Genomic DNA, 19,870 nt, shown 5'->3' with positions numbered 1-19,870 from the left:
AAATTCCGTTTTGTCAAGGCACACACTACGTTGAACTTCCCGAGAGTGCGTTCAATATCGGGATTTGAGTACGTCACACCAACTTTCGGTCGCAGGGATCAACAGTGACTACAACCTCTTATGATATGACGCCATTTTGGATGTGGTGGATTTCTCAGTGCATGTACCGTCCGGTCAGCAAGATGACTTCTTTGCCACTGTTGAGCGGATCATACAGGTAGTCGATGTTGATCTTGGAAGGGTCGCAGCTCTCCAACCCTGCGAGAAGTGGCAGAAGCAAGCGAATGTTAGCAATTATAAGATGGTGGGGGATTCCGAGGGATTTCAAGGCCGATGTCACCGTGTCTTGTGCTACGCACATCCAGGAGGCAACTCCTAACTCTACTCGTGATCGCGAAGTGATCGATCTGATTGCTCCTATGGAGGCAGTCAGTTGAAACTCAACTGACTCGGACGGTGCTCCCAATGCACCGAGCTTCCCATAAAGTCATGAGATGGTGGAAGTTGCAGAAATCCACGAACCTTCTACCATTATCGTTACGGTCTCCAAGACCAGATTTTCCCATCACATGTTCAAGTAGGGTATTGTAAGAGCCCATCTTGACAGGCATTCACATCACCCATCAGCATCTCTTGAACTGCAAGTAATTACTCGTAGAAAGCATCCATCTCACTATGTCAAAAGTCTCCGTTGGTGCATGCGATGCCCCTTAAACTAGATCAGAATCTTGCACTCAGAATCCTTATAGAAACCTCCTCCTATGTTACGAGCCGACCTTACCGTCAGAAATATCCCGACACAGGTTGCGAATATGCTACCATTTAGTTTCCCAAGGTACAAAGGCACATTGTACCACAAGAGAGAGAGAGAAGTACTCTCCGAGGTTCCACCATCTTCGTTCACTTAGGCTCAGAATGTCCAGTGTATATCGTCGGAACGGACTCGAATTAGAGAAAGCGAGCATTCGTTGTCGATGAGTCACAGTCCGTTTTCGATAGCCAAAGGTCGTAGCCGTGAGGTCAGCCTCTACCCGAGGCGTTGTTCAAGATTCGATAGCAATAAAGTCTGAAAATTTGTAGGTTGCTAGCCTACGAATTTCTATCCCTTTTAGTCGCCTAACCATGCTCACCATAAACAAGGAAGACTGTAAGTATATTCTTAAGTCCAAAAGGGCCTTCGATTCCAACAACAAAGGTCCTTCTCGAAAGGTCTGTCCATATTTGGGGGGCGGATGACATTTCCATATATATAGTTGCCGGTTACTTCTGAATAGAGCATAACGTGTCAACCAAGTTTACACGCGATTTAGGTTTCCAGCGAAATTTCCCGAAAAGCCTTCTGCGATAAAGAGAAAGAGCTTTGAACGAATTCTTAGCCTTCACACAAAGAGGACTCAAACAATAAAATTTTTATTACAACACCATTCGTCTTCGAAGTCGCATATGTTTCATTACAACTCTTCTCCCTGGAAAGCCTAGCCATATGAACTCGGCATTAGCTTGGAGGTACTGCCCAGAGAACTGAGGGCCACTCGAGCTAACTTCAAGAAGAATTTAACTTACCAGAATAATGGTGAACTCACAGTGGGTTTTGACGCTGTGGTCTACACCGGTGGTTCCTAAATGGATAATGAATTCGGAACGGAGTTTTACTCGGAATAGCACGCCTGTCGACTGAGTTTCGTGTTTCTCAAACATAACTTTTGGTAATATGGGAAGCAACATCGAAAATAGCAATTCGTAGAGACGACAACCAACCAGCTATGAAAGCATTAGAGCCTACTATCTTCTTGTCGCGCCTAGATGGCGCGGGTGCTCTCCGGGAGTCGTTGCAGCCAGAGAGACTTTGGCAGCTCAGAGTCGACCATATTACCACCCAGCTGCTTTATTTCTCTGAGCAACTGGCTGGGAGTACGGTCGCCCAGCGCCAGCTCATTCAGCTTTGCTTCCTCACTTACTGAAACGCACCGAATTAGCTGCTCCTTCAGGCGGACGTACAAGTGCTACTCAAGTACGTCCGTAACAAGCTCGATGGTCTCCTCGTCGAGACCAATGAGAGCGTGATAGAGCCTGGTTGCAACGACTCCCGGAGAGCACTCGACCCATCTTAATCTGCGCGGACTCGGGATCGCTGGAGATGTCAATAGCGCAGGAAGCGTCGAGAATTGCCCCCTTTTCACAATGAGAGAGCTGGAAGAGGCGGTTCTCACTATGAAGAACAAAAGAATGCCAGGCCCTGATGGCATCCCAGGGGAAGTTCACAAACTGTTGTTTCGCCAACGGCCAGACTTGTTTCTTGAGGCGTTCAACGCTTGCTTTAAGGAGGGCATTTTTCTTTGTCGCTGAAAAGTGGATAGACTCGCGCTGATCAGTAAGGGTAAAGGAGCCCCGGAGCTCCCGTCTGCATACCAATCGCTGTGTATGCTTCACTCGGTCTGGAAAGTGTCCGAGAAACTCGTCAGTAGATTCGCTGAAGTGATCCGCGCTGCTGGGGACTTATCCCCAATACAGTTCTGGTTCAGAACAGGGAGATCCACATTGGATGCTGTCATGGAGGTTGTGGATGCGGTTCATCGAGCCGAGGCACGCAACCGCCGATCTCGACGGATAGTGCTCCTCATAACATTGGATGTCAGAAATGCCTTCGCTTCCGTAAGATGGACAGATATGCTAGGCATATTAGAAAATTCATTTCTCGTGTCAACCTATCTCTTGCGGATATTGACCGATTATCTGAAAGACCGCTCCCTGCTCTATGAGACGCTAGAGGGCCAGAGGAGAATGGAGATCAGGTCAGGAGTAATACAGGGACCTATCCTAGGGCCGGACTTCTGGAACACTTCCAACGATAGTTTCCTAAGACTCGGCACGCCAGAAGAGTCTTGCCTGGTCGGTTATGTGGAACAGGCGCAAAGCAGACTTGGCATATTGGTGCAATGGGTAAGCGGATGGATGACTGTTCATGATTTCAGTCTTGGGCTGGAAAACACCAAAGTAGTCATCTTGACCAGAAAGAAAATTTCGACTCTTTCGACTGGCGAGTTGACTATAGAGTAAAAACGAGTGGTAAAATACCTTGGTTTAAAGCTCGAGTTGCAGATGAGCTGCTTCGAGCAAACCAAAACAGCTGGAGTCTCGGTCTTGAGTCGGCTAATGGCGAAGGTTGAGGACCTACATCTACTAGGAAACATCTTCTTATGGAAGCAACGCAGTCTTTTCTGCTCTATGGCGTGGAGGTATGGGCTGATGTCTTGACAAAGAAATGCATCGCAAGCGCCTTGCTCAAGTGCAAAGACGGGAAACTTTGCGAAAGGCTAATCCCTGCTTCCCTCCTATCTACAACTGCAAGGGAGGAAATTTAAGAGAGGTGGTTGTCCGTGAAGAACGTAAACGCACCCTGACTGAGTGACAACTCTGTTAACAAAATGACCGAAGAGGCAGAAGGACTACGCGGCTCGTCTGCAATTTAGATCCGTGGCTGAACCGAACGCATGATGAGATTGATTGCTTCCTTACCCAACTTCTAAGTGGACATAGAGGTTTTTAGTCTTACCTGCATTAAAATGCAATGGAACCGCGAGCGACGACGACCACGCCTTTTTCTCTAGTGAAAGGTGGGGCGGCTTTCATCGGGAGTTTTACTCAGATAGAGGGGAGCTCTCTTCAGACAACATTGTTAGAGAGATGCTGAGTTGCGCTGCCAGACGTAGTCGTGGTGCGCATTATGTTCAGACTCTTCTTATTGCGAAGAAAATTGAGCGCGACTGACGGAGGGATCAGATAGCAAGCCCTGAACTAACAACTCCCTTCCTCCGCTCCCCTTCCGTTGGTGAAAGGAATTCCCTGACTTGAAGGCTCCCAAAGCCGGGAGAGCGGGAGAGCTAGCCCGAAGTAATGTGTCAAACGGTTCCAGGCTAGTTCTCTGATGACAGGGAGGTGTTTATTTGTTAGTCTGACAGTGCACTGGTGCGGAATTCGTTACCCCAAGCTTGGACGAAGAGTTACCATAGGAACACTTGGGGCAGAACAGCTGAGGAGGTCTGTAAGCTTCTTGGCAATACCTAGAGGGAGAGGAACATATCTCACCGAACCATGAGCGATGTCCCGTAAGTGCAGTAGGCGCTATATAGTTGAAAAGTCTAATGCTGAAGATGAGGCGTAGCTGAGATGTAGGTCATAAAGGGTCATAAAGGGCTGAAAAATATTCCATAAGATTTTCAGTGGAATGAACTGTACCTCCAAAAAAAATGCTTTTTAATGGCCAACTCATTGTCATTATCACTTTCAAAAAATTAAGTAGATATTCTGTCACTCCCTGTTAAAAATACCGAGACATGACTGAAGGACAATTCTGTAAACCATGACATAATTGGTTCATCATCATTCTTGCTCAGCTGCATGGAAGTGTGTTAGCTAATTTTCTTTCCATTCACTCTCTTCATATTTTCATTCTAATGCGCTGCACATTTTAATATATGCCATCTACACTAGGTCAACCAGGATACTCATAGCCAGGTAATATGATATTTTAACTGTGTTAAAGGAATTTATCGATACCCAACCCAGCAGAGGTGGCGATTATAATTGCAGGCATGCATCCTATGCATGCATAAAGTTGCTCACGTGGGTGGTATTTGAAGCGTTTTATATTCGCGCGTCAGCTAGAAAAAGGATAACTAGTCTACTCAAAGGCAGTGGTTGGATGGAGGGAGGAGGGCGGGAAAGGGTGGCATTGTGCTACTTAATTAAAGTGAGTGCATCGTAGTGATAATCCAGGGACATAAATTATGAACAGACGGCTTGTCAATGTATCCATGTCATGTTTGATACAAGTGGGAGGATGTGGTAATAGTAATTCCCATTTTTTTTCCTTGTGCGATGTGAATGTTGAATATCTAATGGAAGTATGAAAAGTGGCATTCGGAATACTTGAATGTGGGAAACTAGAGGGTTGGTATTGTCAGACTGGATAGTATTGGGGATGCATTTGAGTATGGGATCACAATTATTATTAACGCTCGAAGTAGTTAACTGGTAAATCAAGAAAACCTGGCATTAATTTCAGAATTGGAAAACATGTGTGTATCCTTGTATCTGAAATAAATAGATACACTTTCATGTAATTCTTAATGCTAAATTCCTGACGTTTTAAAGTGAACTGAGGTTCGGCATACCCCAAATCAAAGGGGTAAAACCTTTGTAATGAACTTAAGAGAAATAGGAGAATCAGGCTATCATCCTAAGCGGCCGAGGACGACCTAGAGGGAAGAGCTATCCCAGAAACCTAAATAGTTGGCGAAATTGACTGTGAAGGTCCGCCCTCAAAGATTGAAGCTCCATCAAAGTGCTCGGTTGACACGTTCTTTCACGCCTCTGTGCTAGCCAGGCTCGGAAATTTGGGGGAGTCCTTTGAGCGCTTTGATCCCTCACGTGTCATTAGTACAAAATTAACGTGTCTATACCGATGCGTTGGTCCGCACCGGATTTAAAAATAGATATAGATATTTATTGAGGCGCGGCCCCTGAGGTTCCCTCCCATCCTTGACATCCTCAGGCCTCAGGGAATTAAAAAACAAGCCGAGAAACCGGAAGCTGGACGCTCCAGGTATGAAAGTTTTGTGTATTTCTTTTATAAAGGCATTGGACTGTGAATTTGTCCCACTAGTGCGTAACACGTAATATGCAGACAGACAGACAGACGGACAGACAGACAGATCTGTCAGCCGCGACCCCAGGTGGCGGATTTTCTGACTGCATGGGCTAGTGTTTGCTCATCTCTGGTGCGCGGACCAAAATGGCTATGGGAAGGATACCCAGAACATAAAACCACTATGGAAGACGTTAGAAGGAGAAAACTTACGATGCAAGGGCTCGGAACCCCAGTACCGGTGGCTTTCGGGAGTGAGCAAGCGGGCTCGCGGTCGTCGATATCCCTCGACAGCAGTGCCTGGGTGGTGGACACCTTAGCCACCGTGGCATTTAATGCTACAAGCGTTTTAGATTTGGAAAAGGAAGTGTTCAAGCGAAGTACCACCCTATCAAAAACACCAGTAACAAAATCGAGGAAGGATGAATTGAAAGCAGATCGCTGGACCGCAAAAACAACAACAACACCGACCGCACATATTCAAGAGGAGCAGCAGCAGGAGGTACTGCAGGACCAGGAAAAGGACCCATTCAGAAGAAGCTCGTCAACTTTGAAATTTCCGCCAATGCCAAACATCAACAAACATAAAACGGAAGGAAGATCAATGAATGCCAACTGTAAAGTAGTAATTTGGTTAGGAATCATGGAGAGCAGAGCCCTGAAGCAGAGGAATTGCCCTTCACACAGCTTGGTGCAAAAATAGTGGAGCTGTCTGAGCTCATCAAGGACAAGCAGAACGTACACCAAGCCATGAAAAATATGGTGAGAGCTATTAGTGTGCTCTACAACAAATAGCAGCAGGAAGAATGAAATTTCAAGGGCAAGTCGAAATCTGTTGCCCCAACGGTTTCACCCAACTGACACCTAATCGTATTGCGACCCAACTGACACCTAATCGTATTGCAATCAACCAACCACCAAACAAGAGAATGCAGCAAAGAGATATGGATCCTCTGGGAAATCATCAGGCGCCTAAGAGGAATAAAGCCATACAAATAATTCCGAAAAACAGAACTAAAAGCACCGAAGAGAGAAAGCCGGTCCCCCAAGTGCCAGCTCCGGCAATCGACTCGACGAAATCCAAGGAGAATGAAAATGGTGGGTGGATCAAGGTAGTTAAGAAAAAGGCAAAAGTGCGAATTCGCCCAGAAGCGATTGTTATCTCCAGCAGTGGAAGTTTGTCGTACACGGAGATACTGAAAAAGGTCAAAGCTGACCCCGACCTTAAAGATCTAGGTGGAAATGTCAGCAAGATTCGAAGGACCCAAAAGAGTGACCTCATGTTTGAGCTGAAGAAAAACAGCTTGGAGAAAACTGATGGCTTCCGAAATCAGGTTAAGAACTCACTTGGGGAGGATGTCACAGTACGGACCCAAAAACACGAGGTCTATATACAGTGCAAGAATCTCGATGAAGTGACATCCTAAAGAGAAATTTACACTGCTTTCATGGAACAGTTCAAATTGGAGGAACTTGCCGAAGAGTTCATTGTGACTTTGCGACATTGCGATTGCCAGTGGACGCATCGCAGAAGTTATTGGCGGCCGGGAAAGTTCGAATCGGATGCGTTGTTTGCCGTCTGAGAGAGCAGATTTCTCTAAAGAGGTGCCTCAATTGCCTCTCGTTTGGTCATTTCGCGAAGGCATGCACAAGCAGCATTGATCGATCCAATCGATGCAAAAGGTATGGGGAGAAAGGCCATATTGCCAAAGCGTGCAATAGGGACCCCAAATGCTTATTGTGTGAAGGAAGTAAGGGACGGGATTGCTGGCATATTGTCGGAAGTGCTAAATTCCCGGAATTTAGGAAGGCGCTGACTTCAAGGAAAAAATGAGATTTATTCTGGTGCTGGCGACTTCAATGCTTGAGCCCGTGAGTGGGGTAGCAGAAAGACAAATGCAAGGGGCCGCAGTCTATCAGACGCTTTCGCACAGTTGAATATCATTCTAGCCTACAAAGGATGTGTAAACACCTTTCAGGAAGGGGCGTCTGGCTCAATCGTAGACCTAACTTTTGTCAGTCCTGCCCTGGCACGTGGTATGGCTTGGAGTGTCAGCAAGGACTACACCCACAGCGATCACCAGGCAATCTTCTTTAAGCTATGGATGAAGTCACCGGGCAGAAGACCATCATGCGTAAAACCGAGAAAGATGTCAGACTGATCTGCTAAAGCTCTGGATGAGCAGACCTTCATAGAGGTGTGGTTAGACCAACCTAATAAAGCAGACGCCTCTACGGAAAGAGCTATCCATGTGGCCCAATGCATCGCCAAAGCGTGTGACGCGTCCATGCCTAGGAGGTGCTCATTCCCCAGTAGAAGACCAAACTACTGGTGGAATACTGAACTAGCCAGCCTTTGACCAACCTGCCACCGAGGCAGAAGAGCGGCTTAGAGGGCGGTAGCTAGAGTCAATCAGAGGCAGAAAGAGTGCGCCTATAAGGCAACCCGCAAAACCTTCAAGCTCGCCATCCAGCGAAGCAAGAGGAAATGTTTTAAGGAGCTCTGTTCAGAAGCGAACGGGGGAGTGCTTATAAAATCCTAATGGGACGATTCAGAGGCCGTTCATCTCCGCAGATCACGTGTCCCACCCTCTTACTGAAAATAATTCAGGGGTTATTCCCCCAGCAAGAGGAGGGCACTAACACATTCCAAGCACCGCTGAATGTGACGGCAATTCCGCCAGTCACCAGAGACGAGCTGCTGGAGATCTGTGGTAAAATAGGAGAGAATTAAGCGCCGGGCCTGGACGGAGTACTAAATAAGGCCCTTAAGCTTGCCGTGAAATTGGTGAAGTTGGTACTTCTGCCTAAGCCTGGTAGACTTCCAGGTGAACCATCCTCATTCCGACCCATATGTCTTTTGGACATGGTGGGGAAAATGTTAGAGCGGGTAATCTATAATAGATTACTCCCGGTTGTTGAGAGCCAAGGCGGCCTTTCAGATCGGCAGTATGGGTTCCGCAAAGCCAGATAAACCATTGATGCCATCAAATTGGTTACTGGCTTGGCCGAAGATGCAATCCACGGAAAGGGTAGTACCAGCAAATATTGCGTGGTAGTAACCCTGGACGTGAAAAATGCATTCAATTCGGCCAATTGGAATCTAATACGCAAATTCCAGCAAAGGTTGCCTATCTCGCTGCAATTGTCGATAGTTATTTAACTAAAAGGAGGCTCTAGTATGACACCGATGACAGACCCCAGCAGTACGTTGTTTCCACGAGTATTCCGCAGGGCTCCATATTGGGCCCACTACTGTGAAACATAATGTACAACGATGTACTTAATCTTCCCCTTCCAGAGAAAGCCACAGAGGTGGATTACGCTGACGACATAGCGCTGATTGTTGTCGTAAAGCATCTCGAAGATGCTGAGTTATACTCAAGCGAGGTAATCAGTGTTGTCAAAAGTTGGCTAGGGAGCTCTGGTCTGGCACTGGTGGAGGAAAAAAACAGAAGCGTTCCTCATTACTAACCGCCGGAAGAGAAATTACGCCTGTATTAGAATTGGAAATCATATCATCCCTTCCAAGCCGACCATCAAATATTTCGGGGTTATGATAGATAGGAAGCTCAGCCTTGGCGAGGATGATGCCGAATGTGAGAGGGCCACGGCATATCTCTAGGTTGCTTATAGCCAGGGTGGTGGCCTCAATTATGTTCTTTGCGACCTCAGTTTGGAGGATATGCTCTGCCTTCAGGACTGTCTCAGATGATGCAACATTCGTCATCTCAGGCGAAGAACGCTGAGAGGGACAGATTCATAAATAGATGGCAGATGCGGTGGGAACACTGGGGAAAGGGTCGGTAGACTCACAGTGGTTGGAGAGACGACACGGTGAGATTAATTATAATTTCACCCAGTTTCTCACGGGGCATGGAGGTTAATACCTGCGATGGAGTCCCAGAGGACCCAAAGCATGTATTCTTCCACTGTCCGAGATTTGTGGAAGAAAGGAGAAATCTAGAGGACACTCTAGGAGAGGTGCACTAGAAAATCTGGTCCCGAAAATGGAAGCATATGAAGAAAATTAGGAAGCGGTCAACTTCATGATCACATCTATCCAAACCAAACTTCAAAGGGCAGAGGAGAGGAGAAAAGCGCGGTCGCGTGCGCCGCGTATAGAAGAAAGGTGAGTGTCGTGACGTCAATCATGCGCTATGCGACCCCAGTTTAGGGAGAGGCGTTACAGATATCAATTAATACTAACAAACTGAGTGCCGTCTACCGGAGGACACCCCTGAGGGTATGCTCTACATTCAGGACTATCTCAGATGATGCAGCATTCGTCATCTCTCGAATGATGCCGATTGACACATTGGCAGATGAGATGGCGAACCCCCCTCATTGCAGACGACGAACGCTGAGAGGGAAAGATCCATAAATAGATGGCAAGAGCAGTGGGAACGCTTTGGCAAGGGGGCAGAAAAGGTGCGCCTATAAGGCAGCCCCCAAAACCCTCAAGCTCGCCATCCAGCGAAGCAAGAGGCAGATCACGTGTCCCACCCTCTTACTGAAAATCGATGCGGCGGGCAAGGGTCCATGCACTCACAGGCTCATTCCTGCCATGAAGGAGTGGTTAGAGAGGCGACACGGTGAGATTATTTATAATTTCACCCAGTTTCTCACGGGACATGGAGGATGTCGCCAATACCTGCACAGGTTTAAATTGGAGACCTCACCCGACTGTCCAAATTGTGATGGAGTCCCAGGTCCAACTCCACGATCGCATCTATCCAAACCAAACTGCGAAAGTCGGAGGAGAGGAGAAAAGCGCGGTCACGTGCACCGCGTATAGAAGAAAGGTGACTAAGCTAAAATGAGCCGACTCCGCCCCGTGATGTAATACCTTATGGCGGTTGCGCGGGGCAGGGAGGGAGTCGGGATGGTTTTAGTGGGTAAAAATCCCACACGTTGTGCTGTCCAGACCAGTGTCTTTTGAAGATTTCCACCTCCTGAAAAAAAGAACTGAATGATTTAAATACCTCGGGTCAACGCTATCAGCCAACACATTGACGCAACCTGGATGAAGTGGCGTTCCACAACTGGTGTTCTTTGTGGTCGACGTATCAACGAACGTCTCAAATCTAAAATTTACCGCAATGTCGTCCGTCCTGTCGCTCTTTATGGTTCTGAGTGTTGGCCAACTATAAAAGACAATGAACGGCGCCTTGCGGTAATGGAGGCAAAGAAGTTGCGTTGGACTAATGACGTGACCTGTTTTGATCACATCCGAAATTATCGTGATGGAGTTGCACCGATCGTGAAAAAATTGAGAGAGAGGCGTCTTCGATGATATGATCACGCAATTCGTGCTAACAAGAATTCACTTGGCAAGATTGGTCTGAACATCGAAGTCGATGGTAAACGACCGCTGGAAGGGGGTTTAAAAGCATCAATATTGCACTCAGATCAGGCATTCGATAGAGTCAAATGGCGAAACCCACTACGATGAGCCGACCCCGCTTGTGAACGGAATAAAGGCTGAAGAAAGAAAAGAAGGTCTGAATCCAGGAAATGTTAGACCCCACATTGGGCGCCATTTGCACGAACTTAAGGGAAATGGGAGGATTAGACAATCCTCCTAAATGCCCGCGCGCGGTCGACCCGTTTTTTTTTATTTTCCAGTTTTAGCTCGCGTTCTGATTTTCATCGTTAGGCCGTCGCGAAATTTCTTTGCAGGCACTGGACCCACGCATCGGTATAGACACGTTCATTTTGTACTAATGATACCATGAGTGATCAAAGTGCTTAAAGGACCCCCCACATTCCCGAGCTTGGCTAGCACAGAAGCTCAGCCTGCTTCAGTCTTTGTGGACGGACCTTCACGGTGAATTTTGCCAGCCATTTAGGTTTCTGGGATAGCTCTTCCCTCTAGGTCGTTCTGGGTCACTTAGAATGATCCCTTAAGTTCATTACACCTTTGGCAGACCAACATGTCCTTCAATAAACAGACTCCAGCACATTCATAATTTTCTGTGCCCCCTCCCTTTATTTCTCCATCGATTTCCACTAAAACCATTTCGTAAAGTTTTCAACAAATTTAATCCTTCATGCACTTCGTCATATTTAAGGACATGACGACAATCGAGTGTGATTGCGGGTACTCATTTACACAATGCCATCCGTCAACTTCCTTTCCGCAATCACGGAGCCAAACTGGCGCCTCAGAAAAACGCAACCAAGCAAAATAATAACTGAACTACATCCCATCCGCTAAAAGCCTGAAAGAATATAGAACAGCCTTTTGTCAACGACCTATGTTCCATCGAATCGCATAGGCCCCAGCAAACATCTGCATGATAATACCAATAATAGAAACTTTACCCTCGACAACTTCTCCGTTGGCTTTTGTTTCATGAGAAGAAAAGACCACGATGATTCATCGAGCGAAAGGAATTGGAAGGACTTCACCTTTTCGGTTAATACGGAGAAGTGGTCTAGGCTTAACACTTTTTTTACCTTCCCTCCGTATCGATCCGTTACGTTTGAAAATACCATAAAATGGTAATAGCACGACAACCATAATGGTATTCATGCCTGCACTACAATGTCGCTCATAATTCCAGTAAACCGACCCTTTCTATCGAATTTTTACTGCAGTCGCCTTTAAACCTGGGCCCAATATCAGGACACAGGATTCGGCTTTTGCATATGTGGTTCAAGTTTAGGTTCTGTGACACTTTTATTGAGATTGGAATTTCACTTTTGAACTTTATGCCTTTTATGGACGCAAAGGAGCAAATCATCGTCAGCTGGTTCGGTGTGAGGCCCAGCTCTGGGGAGTCCCAGGATGACATGCAACCCGGGTGCTCTGCATATTTATCTTCCATAATATAATTGCTTTCAAGTAAATGTATATAAAGGTTTGAATTGTACTTACATGAGGCACATGGATGTCGCCCACTACACTATATAGTTAGGACTATATCCGAGGCGCCATTTTTGTTAGGCGCCCGCCGGCTATCACAAGTTCTGCAACGAGAGAAGAACACACAAGAAAAAAGTTAAATCAACGATAAAATACAAAAGATTCACAAGAAAGATATGAAATCAAAGCTAACTAGCTAAAAATAAACTACACATCCTCTTACAACTCAAAAAACCGACATCTCACAACACACATTGTGCAACTCCTTATTCTTCCCTCTTTATACCACCGACACAACCAGCCAACCTAACACTTCACTACCTATCTATCCAGCTCGGAACGAACCGAAACGTCACTGTTTGGAGCTCGAAGTCATGACTCCAACACGAATACATTGGTATCCTGACAAACAGCGAAAAAAGGACTCGAGGAAAAAGCTCTTGGAAAAAGCTTCGTCCTGATATAGAAATGTGCATGCGTATGTCATCGGGTGTTGCGTTGGGAAGTATAGTGCAGTGCGACCGTTGTTACCGTTTTAGGATGATTCACTAGGAAGGACTCCTTTTTCAACAAGTCCTGTATGTATGAAGATATATTGAAATATTCATATTCTAAAGGATTTCGGTATCCTTGATCAAGTTGGAAGTTTGAAGTTTCAAGGATAATGGTAAAAACTGTTAATTTCCCGAAAAATCCTTCAGTAAACTACCATTGGACTACACTGTGACTAGGACAGGCAAACCATTCCATTAATGTAATTGTCATCGATTTCAGCCCACGGCATTTCCCAAACTATTTTCCAACTCCTTCAGAAAAGTCTATAGTTCCGGTATTGATGGATGTCTCAAATGTCCTTTTTTACATTTGTGAAAAACTGGGTAAGCGGAGGAGCCTGAACAAAAAGCTAAGAATCCTCATAGTTGACTGAAGATAGGGAACGAAGGGATACCGAATCTAATGTTTGACAAGTCAAATAAAACCTTCATTTGGCAGGTTAATTAAGGGTATCCTTGCCATACTATGATAACAGAAAGATGTGGATCGTTATTTGACCACAGGAGCATCAAAATTCTGTATCCAAGGAAATATGCAGTGGACACTTCTGTGTCCTTACTGTGTTATCTTCAAGAATGCCCAATACACATTCTAAAATATGCAGATGACTTCGTTGCGCTGACTGCTAATCGAAAACTCAAAACGCTTCCTGGAAATATACACCCAGGACTTGATTGACAGTAGGTCCCTTAAGTACGAGCTTTCAGTAAATTCCATTAAAATGACGACCTGTTCGCCCAAATATTAGGCCTACAAATAAGTTCTGTCGGTTTTCACAACGGCGTAGCTTGTTTTCTATTCCATTGATCCACATTTCCAAACATTCATCGGAAAGCTACTGTCAATAGGCGCAAACGTCAGTATAAATTATTTAATTGAAGTGTACAACAATCGTGAAGTGAACAACAATACTTTTTTCATCAACGAAAATGGCCAATTTTGTACCAAATAATGTGTTTTTGCGGGGAATTCTACTTCATTATTTCAATATGAAGAAAAAAGCAACCGAAAGTCATCGCATTTTGGTGGAAGTTTATGGTGACCATGCTCTATCTGAACGAACGTGTCAGAGGTGGTTTGGACGGTTTAAAAGTGGCAATTTTGACTTGGAAGACGAAGAGCGCGCCGGACGGCCAACAATTTTTGAAGATGAAGAATTAGAGACATTGCTCGACCAAGATTCATCGCAAACGGAAGAAGAACTTGGAAAAACACTTGGAGTCACTCAGCAAGCCATTTCCAACCGTTTAAAAGCAACGGGAATGATCCGAAAGGTCGGAAGTTGGGTTCCATATGAACTGAAGCCAAGAGACGTCGAACGCCGTTTTTTCACGTGCAAACATCTGCTCCAACGACAAGAAAGGAAGGGTATTCTGCATCGAATAGTTACTGGCGATGAAAAGTGGATCCTTTACGATAATCCCAAGCGTCGGGCAACGTGTGGATACCCCGGCCATGCCTCATCATCGACGGCCAAAGCGAATATTCATGGTGAGAAGATCATGCCGTGTATATGGTGGGACCAGCTGGGTGTGGTATACTATGAGCTGCTAAAACCGAACGAAACGGTCACGGGCAAACTCTACCGACGTCAAATGATGCGTTTGAGCCGCGAACTCAACAAAAAACGGCCGCAATACCACCAAAGGCATGATAAAGTTATTTTGCAACATGACAATGCTCGTCCACATGTTGCACAGCCCGTTAAAACATATCTAGAAACGTTGAAATGGGAAGTCCTACCCCACCCGCTGTACTCTCCAGACATTGCTCCTTCTGATTACCATTTGTTCCGGTCGATGCAGCATGGCTTGGCTGACCAGCACTTCTCCAATTACGACGAACTCAAAAAATGGCTGGATAAGTGGATACCGGCCAAGCAGGCCAATTTTTGGCGCGATGGTATCTATGAATTGTCTGAAAGGTGGAAGAAAGTTGTGGCTAGCGATGGGCAATACTTTGAACAATGAATGTATAACCAATTTTTCACAATAAAGCTTCAAATTTAAAGAAAAAGCCGACAGAACTTATTTGTAGGCCCTATACCTAATCGCGAAAATAAGGTCCTGTCTAGCTTCACAAGTAATTGAGCATCATAAAATCTACACACTCTCACCCAAGCGAACCTTCCCCCCTCCCCACAGTTCAATAAACTAGTTATCACTGGAAAGAAATGAAAGCCAAATATTCTGCCACATATAGAAAGTTTGACGTTTACTGGGGGTAGGAGGGGGCCGCAACTCCGAGCACTCAGGCCATTGTTAGACCCATTATACTACCCCCGTAAATCGCCTATTCAATGGCTTCTCGCCTGCGGCGTTTAAAGGTTTTAGCGGATCTGAGAACATTCTCCAGAGGTAGAGAGTGTCCAGATTCTTCATGGAAGAAAACCTTATCAAAATGTGTTCGTCTGAGATCTGAGGAAGCTGGGCAGCTGTCTATAAAGTACAGGGCCGTCTCCTCTTTCTCCGCACATACCAACTGGCTTGATATGTCGTTACTGTTTAGTGCTGATAATGCCGTCCGACTGTCGGAACAGATTCGAACGGTGCGACCCCTCCATTTTTGTCGCAGACATTCTTCTGCTGCCAATAAAATGGCATATATTTCCGTCTGGAATATGGTCGTCATTTTTCCGAGGGGTTCCATAATCGGATTTCCCAAGAAGACCCCTGCGCCCGATTCGCCCTCCATGATTGGCCCGATTATGAAGTCTGTAATCTGAGAAGACTCATCACCATTTATCGACCATTCCTCTCTTTCGGTTATTATGACAGTGTATGTCTGTTCAAAGACGAATCTGGATCGGCCGACATCAGAGCTACCGGATGTATGTCAAAGAATTTCCAGATAGACGCATGACCGTATGATTGGCCACTTTCCCCGCTCCAATGGTATCGAGTCTATATGTGTCGTTGGCTGCTTTCCGTTTCAATTCCAAGTGAATGGGCGGTAAATTTAGGCTAGCTTCAAGTGCGGCAGCCGGCGTAGTACCCATTGCTCCAGTAATTCTTAGGCAACCAAGTCTCTGAATCTACGTTTAGCAACTTCCTGCTGTTAGCAAAGTTCAGTCTCAGCCACCAGAAGATGCATGCATACATGAAAATGGGTTTCATTGTGGATGTAGACATCCAGCGTATCCGTTTTGGTGAAAGTCCCCAGGTCTTACCTATCGCATTCCTACAGCACCAGAGCAATCTGCAGGACTTCTGATATTGTTCCTGGATTTGGTGCTTCTACGTTAACTTGGAGTCGAAATGTAGTCCTAAATACTTGACTGTTTGTACCAGCTGGATTTCCGCCCCTGCCAAGGTGGGTAGCGTATAGCTGCCCCACCTGACGTTCCTAGTGAACATAACTAGTCCAGTCTTCCTAGCGGGAGTCCATTGCGGAGGCACCAGCTCAGACTTTTTTCTCCTCCAGGAGCCACAGCAGGGTATCCATTACCACGCGCTATAACAGCGGAGAGAGAATTCTTCCCTGTGAGCAGCACCTAAAACATCCTGTCCCAATAGACTTCTGGTCGATCAATATGTGGATTTTTCTCTACTCTAGCATGTAAAGGATCCAACTGATTAACAGCCGAACATCGCCTTTTCAATTTTAGCCGTGAGTTCATGGAGTACTGTCTCCGTGGATTTTCCTTTCTGGTAGGCGTGTTACCTATGATGAAGAGGGCACTTAGGAATGTGTGTATCCCTTATGAACCGATCTACTAGTCTTTCTAGTCCTTTTAGTAGAAAGAACGTTAGACTGATCGGTCGGAAGCTTTTTGCGTCTGTGTAGTTGGGCTTCCCTGGTTTAGAAATAAATATCACCTTCACATGAAAGCTTAAAAGCTGTATCATGCTATCTTCCTCTAACACACAGAACCTATTGGGAGAGTATCCCACTTACTACTCACGACAGTTAATTGAAATATAAGCGCGTACTATGCATGCACGAAATATATTCCGAATATGTAGACCCAGGGCATCCATTCCCTCTATTACTAGTGCAGGAATGATGCCATCCGGACCAGCGGACTTGTAACTATGGAACGAGTTAAATGCCCATTTTACCCGCTTCAGTAATACTATTTTGCATGCCAGATTCCAGTCTCTCGGTTGAGGGTTATACGGACCTGCCAGCCCCGAGACAAGATTTTGGATGCTGCCTGGGAAGCGCACTTCAAGCAGATGGTTTGCCGTTTATTTATCGCTTTCTGTGTACCTCCCGTTCTGTAAAATAATAAATAACCTAGCTCCTAGCAACGTTCTCTAACAAGAATTCGCTTCAGCATTGAGGTTGCCTTATTCTCTGCTTTAGACTCTTCTGTACCTCTTTATAGCAATTCCAACCAGCGGCTGCATTACACTTCAGAACACGATTGAGGAGCATCCTTGTCGTTCTCCTCTGTTTTGCCAAATCCGAACTCCACAATGGTGTTTTACCCTTCTACCCTTCTCTCATGCTGGTTGTGATCAACTGGATTATCTTCTTAATTCCAGCAATGGATTTGATGCGCTTCCCGGGGTTCGTGATTCGGGCGCTCAGTTCTATTTTATACGTCGCAAAATCTGTCTTCCACAGATTCCGAAATGAAGTGGGTGGAAGTGGATCCATGCCCATTACGAAATCAATGTGCATGTGAGCCGAGAGTGTGATATCGTTTCACACTCTCCACTCTCCGACCAGAGCCGTGATGTCAGGGGATACCACCATGATATCGATAACCTCTCGACTGACCACGTTGAAGAAAGTGAGTTCATTACCCAAAATAAGGATCTGTCAATCGGTTCCTACTAGATACTCCAGTAGTCTCGATGCTCTCGCGTTGATGTTGGAACTTTCCCGGCATATGTGGTGAGTGATGACATCACAACCAGCTATTACCCCCATGCCTTCACTTTTGGCATATTGGATAGCTCCGATTAATGTTCCACTAGGAACTTCTTCTGTGTCATAGGGGAAATATGCAGAACATCATAGTATCTCTTTATCTCCCTGTTGACTTTTTATGGTTAGTTTAGCCGATGTGGTGTCGCCATCACATAGGCCGGTAACCAAATTAACCTGGAAGTCTTTTGAGACTACCATGCAGGAGCGGGATTGATCACTTCCTTTGGCATACAACAGGTCAGCATTTTGGAAGTTTAGGCCCCTGACTACCCCACCAACAACCCACGGTGCTTGTATGAGGTATGTCAATATCAGGTTCAAATACAGTTTTCCGGGAGATTCAGTTAGCTTCAATTAGTTAGGTCCATCCAAGAGGCTAAACTTAATATCTAATCTCCGTTAAACAATGGATGAAGTGGCGTTCCACAACTGGTGTTCTTTGTGATCGACGTATCAACGAACGTCTCAAATCTAAAATTTATCGCAATGTCGTCCGTCCAGTCGCTCTCTATGGTTCTGAGTGTTGGCCAACCTTAAAAGACAATGAACGGCGTCTTGCGGTAATGGAGACGAAGATGCTACGTTGGACTAGTGGCGTCACACGTTTAGATCACATCCGAAATGAGGATATCCGCGATCGTTATGGGGTTGCACCGATCGTGGAAAAGTTGCGAGAGAGGCATCTTCAATGGTATGGTCACGCAATTCGTGCAAACGAGAATTCACTTGCCAAGATTGGTCTGAACATCGAAGTCGATGGTAAACGACCAAAAGGCAGACCTAACAACGGTGGCTTGATACGCTGGATGGGGATTTGAAAGCCTCGAGATTGCACCCAGATCGGGCGTTCGATAGAGCCAAATAGCGAAGCCGATCACGACGAGCCGACCCCGCTTGTGAGCGGGACAAAGGCTGAAGAAAAAGAAGAAGAAGTTTAACAATGTAATACACAAATCTATGTGTGTGATATTAATTATCAGATGAAACATCTGGTCACACTTCCCCAAAACTCACCAGTAAGAGCATCACACCAGGAGTGACTGCTGCACATGTCGCTCTTGCTCGGATAGGACTCTGACAGACGCGTGTATAATCTACCCTTCATGGTCCTTTTATCATCAGTTCGGTGTCAGTTAGAATGGCAAAATGATGGCAAACTAATTGTTTCAACGACGCGATGAGGTAGAGTGTCAGCCTCTCAATCTCGCCGCTCTAGGTTCAAATTCCAAAGGTCATGGGCGCCCCCAGTCTTAGCACTCGGACACCTATGCGGCGGTTTAACTTTGCTTTGATCAGTATTGAGTTGACAGTCACGGAAACAAGAAGAAATCTGCACCGCCTAGGTAGAACAGTTTAAGCCGCAAGACTTACAGGAAGCATCTATTGTCAGCCCCAGAAAGGTGCAGGCTGACCCAAGACGGCGATCATCCGGCTTCCAAGAAGGACAGCGAATAAGCTGCTGGACGTTGGGGTAGTTCGTACTAGATAGGTGGTCACTCGCCTCATAAAGCAGAGCTATTCGAAGAGATCCTTGAAGTCTGTCTTTTATAGACATTAAGTGAGGGCAGATAAAACTGTTTTTGATCGTTATCATCTATGCAGATGGGTGGCGGGGTGGTCCAAGGATATTGCCCGAGAATGTAACAGTGTAGACTGTCCGATAGAAAGGAAGGCTAGAAGCGGCAAATGTCTCGACTTCAAAAAAATCGTTTACAGCGGTAGGAAAACGAGGTTGATTCAAATCAATTACGGGAAGGTTGCTCAAGATCTACTTTCGCAGACCACCAACGAATCGGGGGTGCAGGCGCCAGTGAAAGAAGATGCAAATCACGCAGAATATCAGGGTCAAAAACTCGGTTTGAACAAGGAGGTCATCGCCTTTTCTGGGGAGCTTAAAACTGAAAGAAAAAATATGG

At 45.8% G+C, this 19,870-nt stretch overlaps 1 protein-coding gene across 39 annotated transcripts in view; it reads right to left on the bottom strand.

The window, feature by feature from the left end:
* The window catches only part of LOC119653867 (sodium channel protein para), a 317,579-nt gene that overhangs the window by 188,914 nt on the left and 108,795 nt on the right, over positions 1-19,870 (bottom strand). For 38 of the 39 annotated variants that reach the window (XM_038058927.1, XM_038058962.1, XM_038058971.1 and 35 more), the window contains exon 2: positions 12,531-12,622. The gene's annotated coding sequence lies outside the window, so the exon portion shown is untranslated. Of the gene's footprint in view, positions 1-12,530; positions 12,623-12,741; positions 12,881-19,870 lie in introns of those variants that run through there. The other variant, XM_038058925.1, reaches the window with a different exon arrangement.

This window comes from Hermetia illucens, chromosome 4 (assembly GCF_905115235.1).
Source record: "Hermetia illucens chromosome 4, iHerIll2.2.curated.20191125, whole genome shotgun sequence".
In the NCBI taxonomy this organism is placed as follows: domain Eukaryota; kingdom Metazoa; phylum Arthropoda; class Insecta; order Diptera; family Stratiomyidae; genus Hermetia; species Hermetia illucens.
This window is presented reverse-complemented; position numbering and strand designations above follow the sequence as displayed.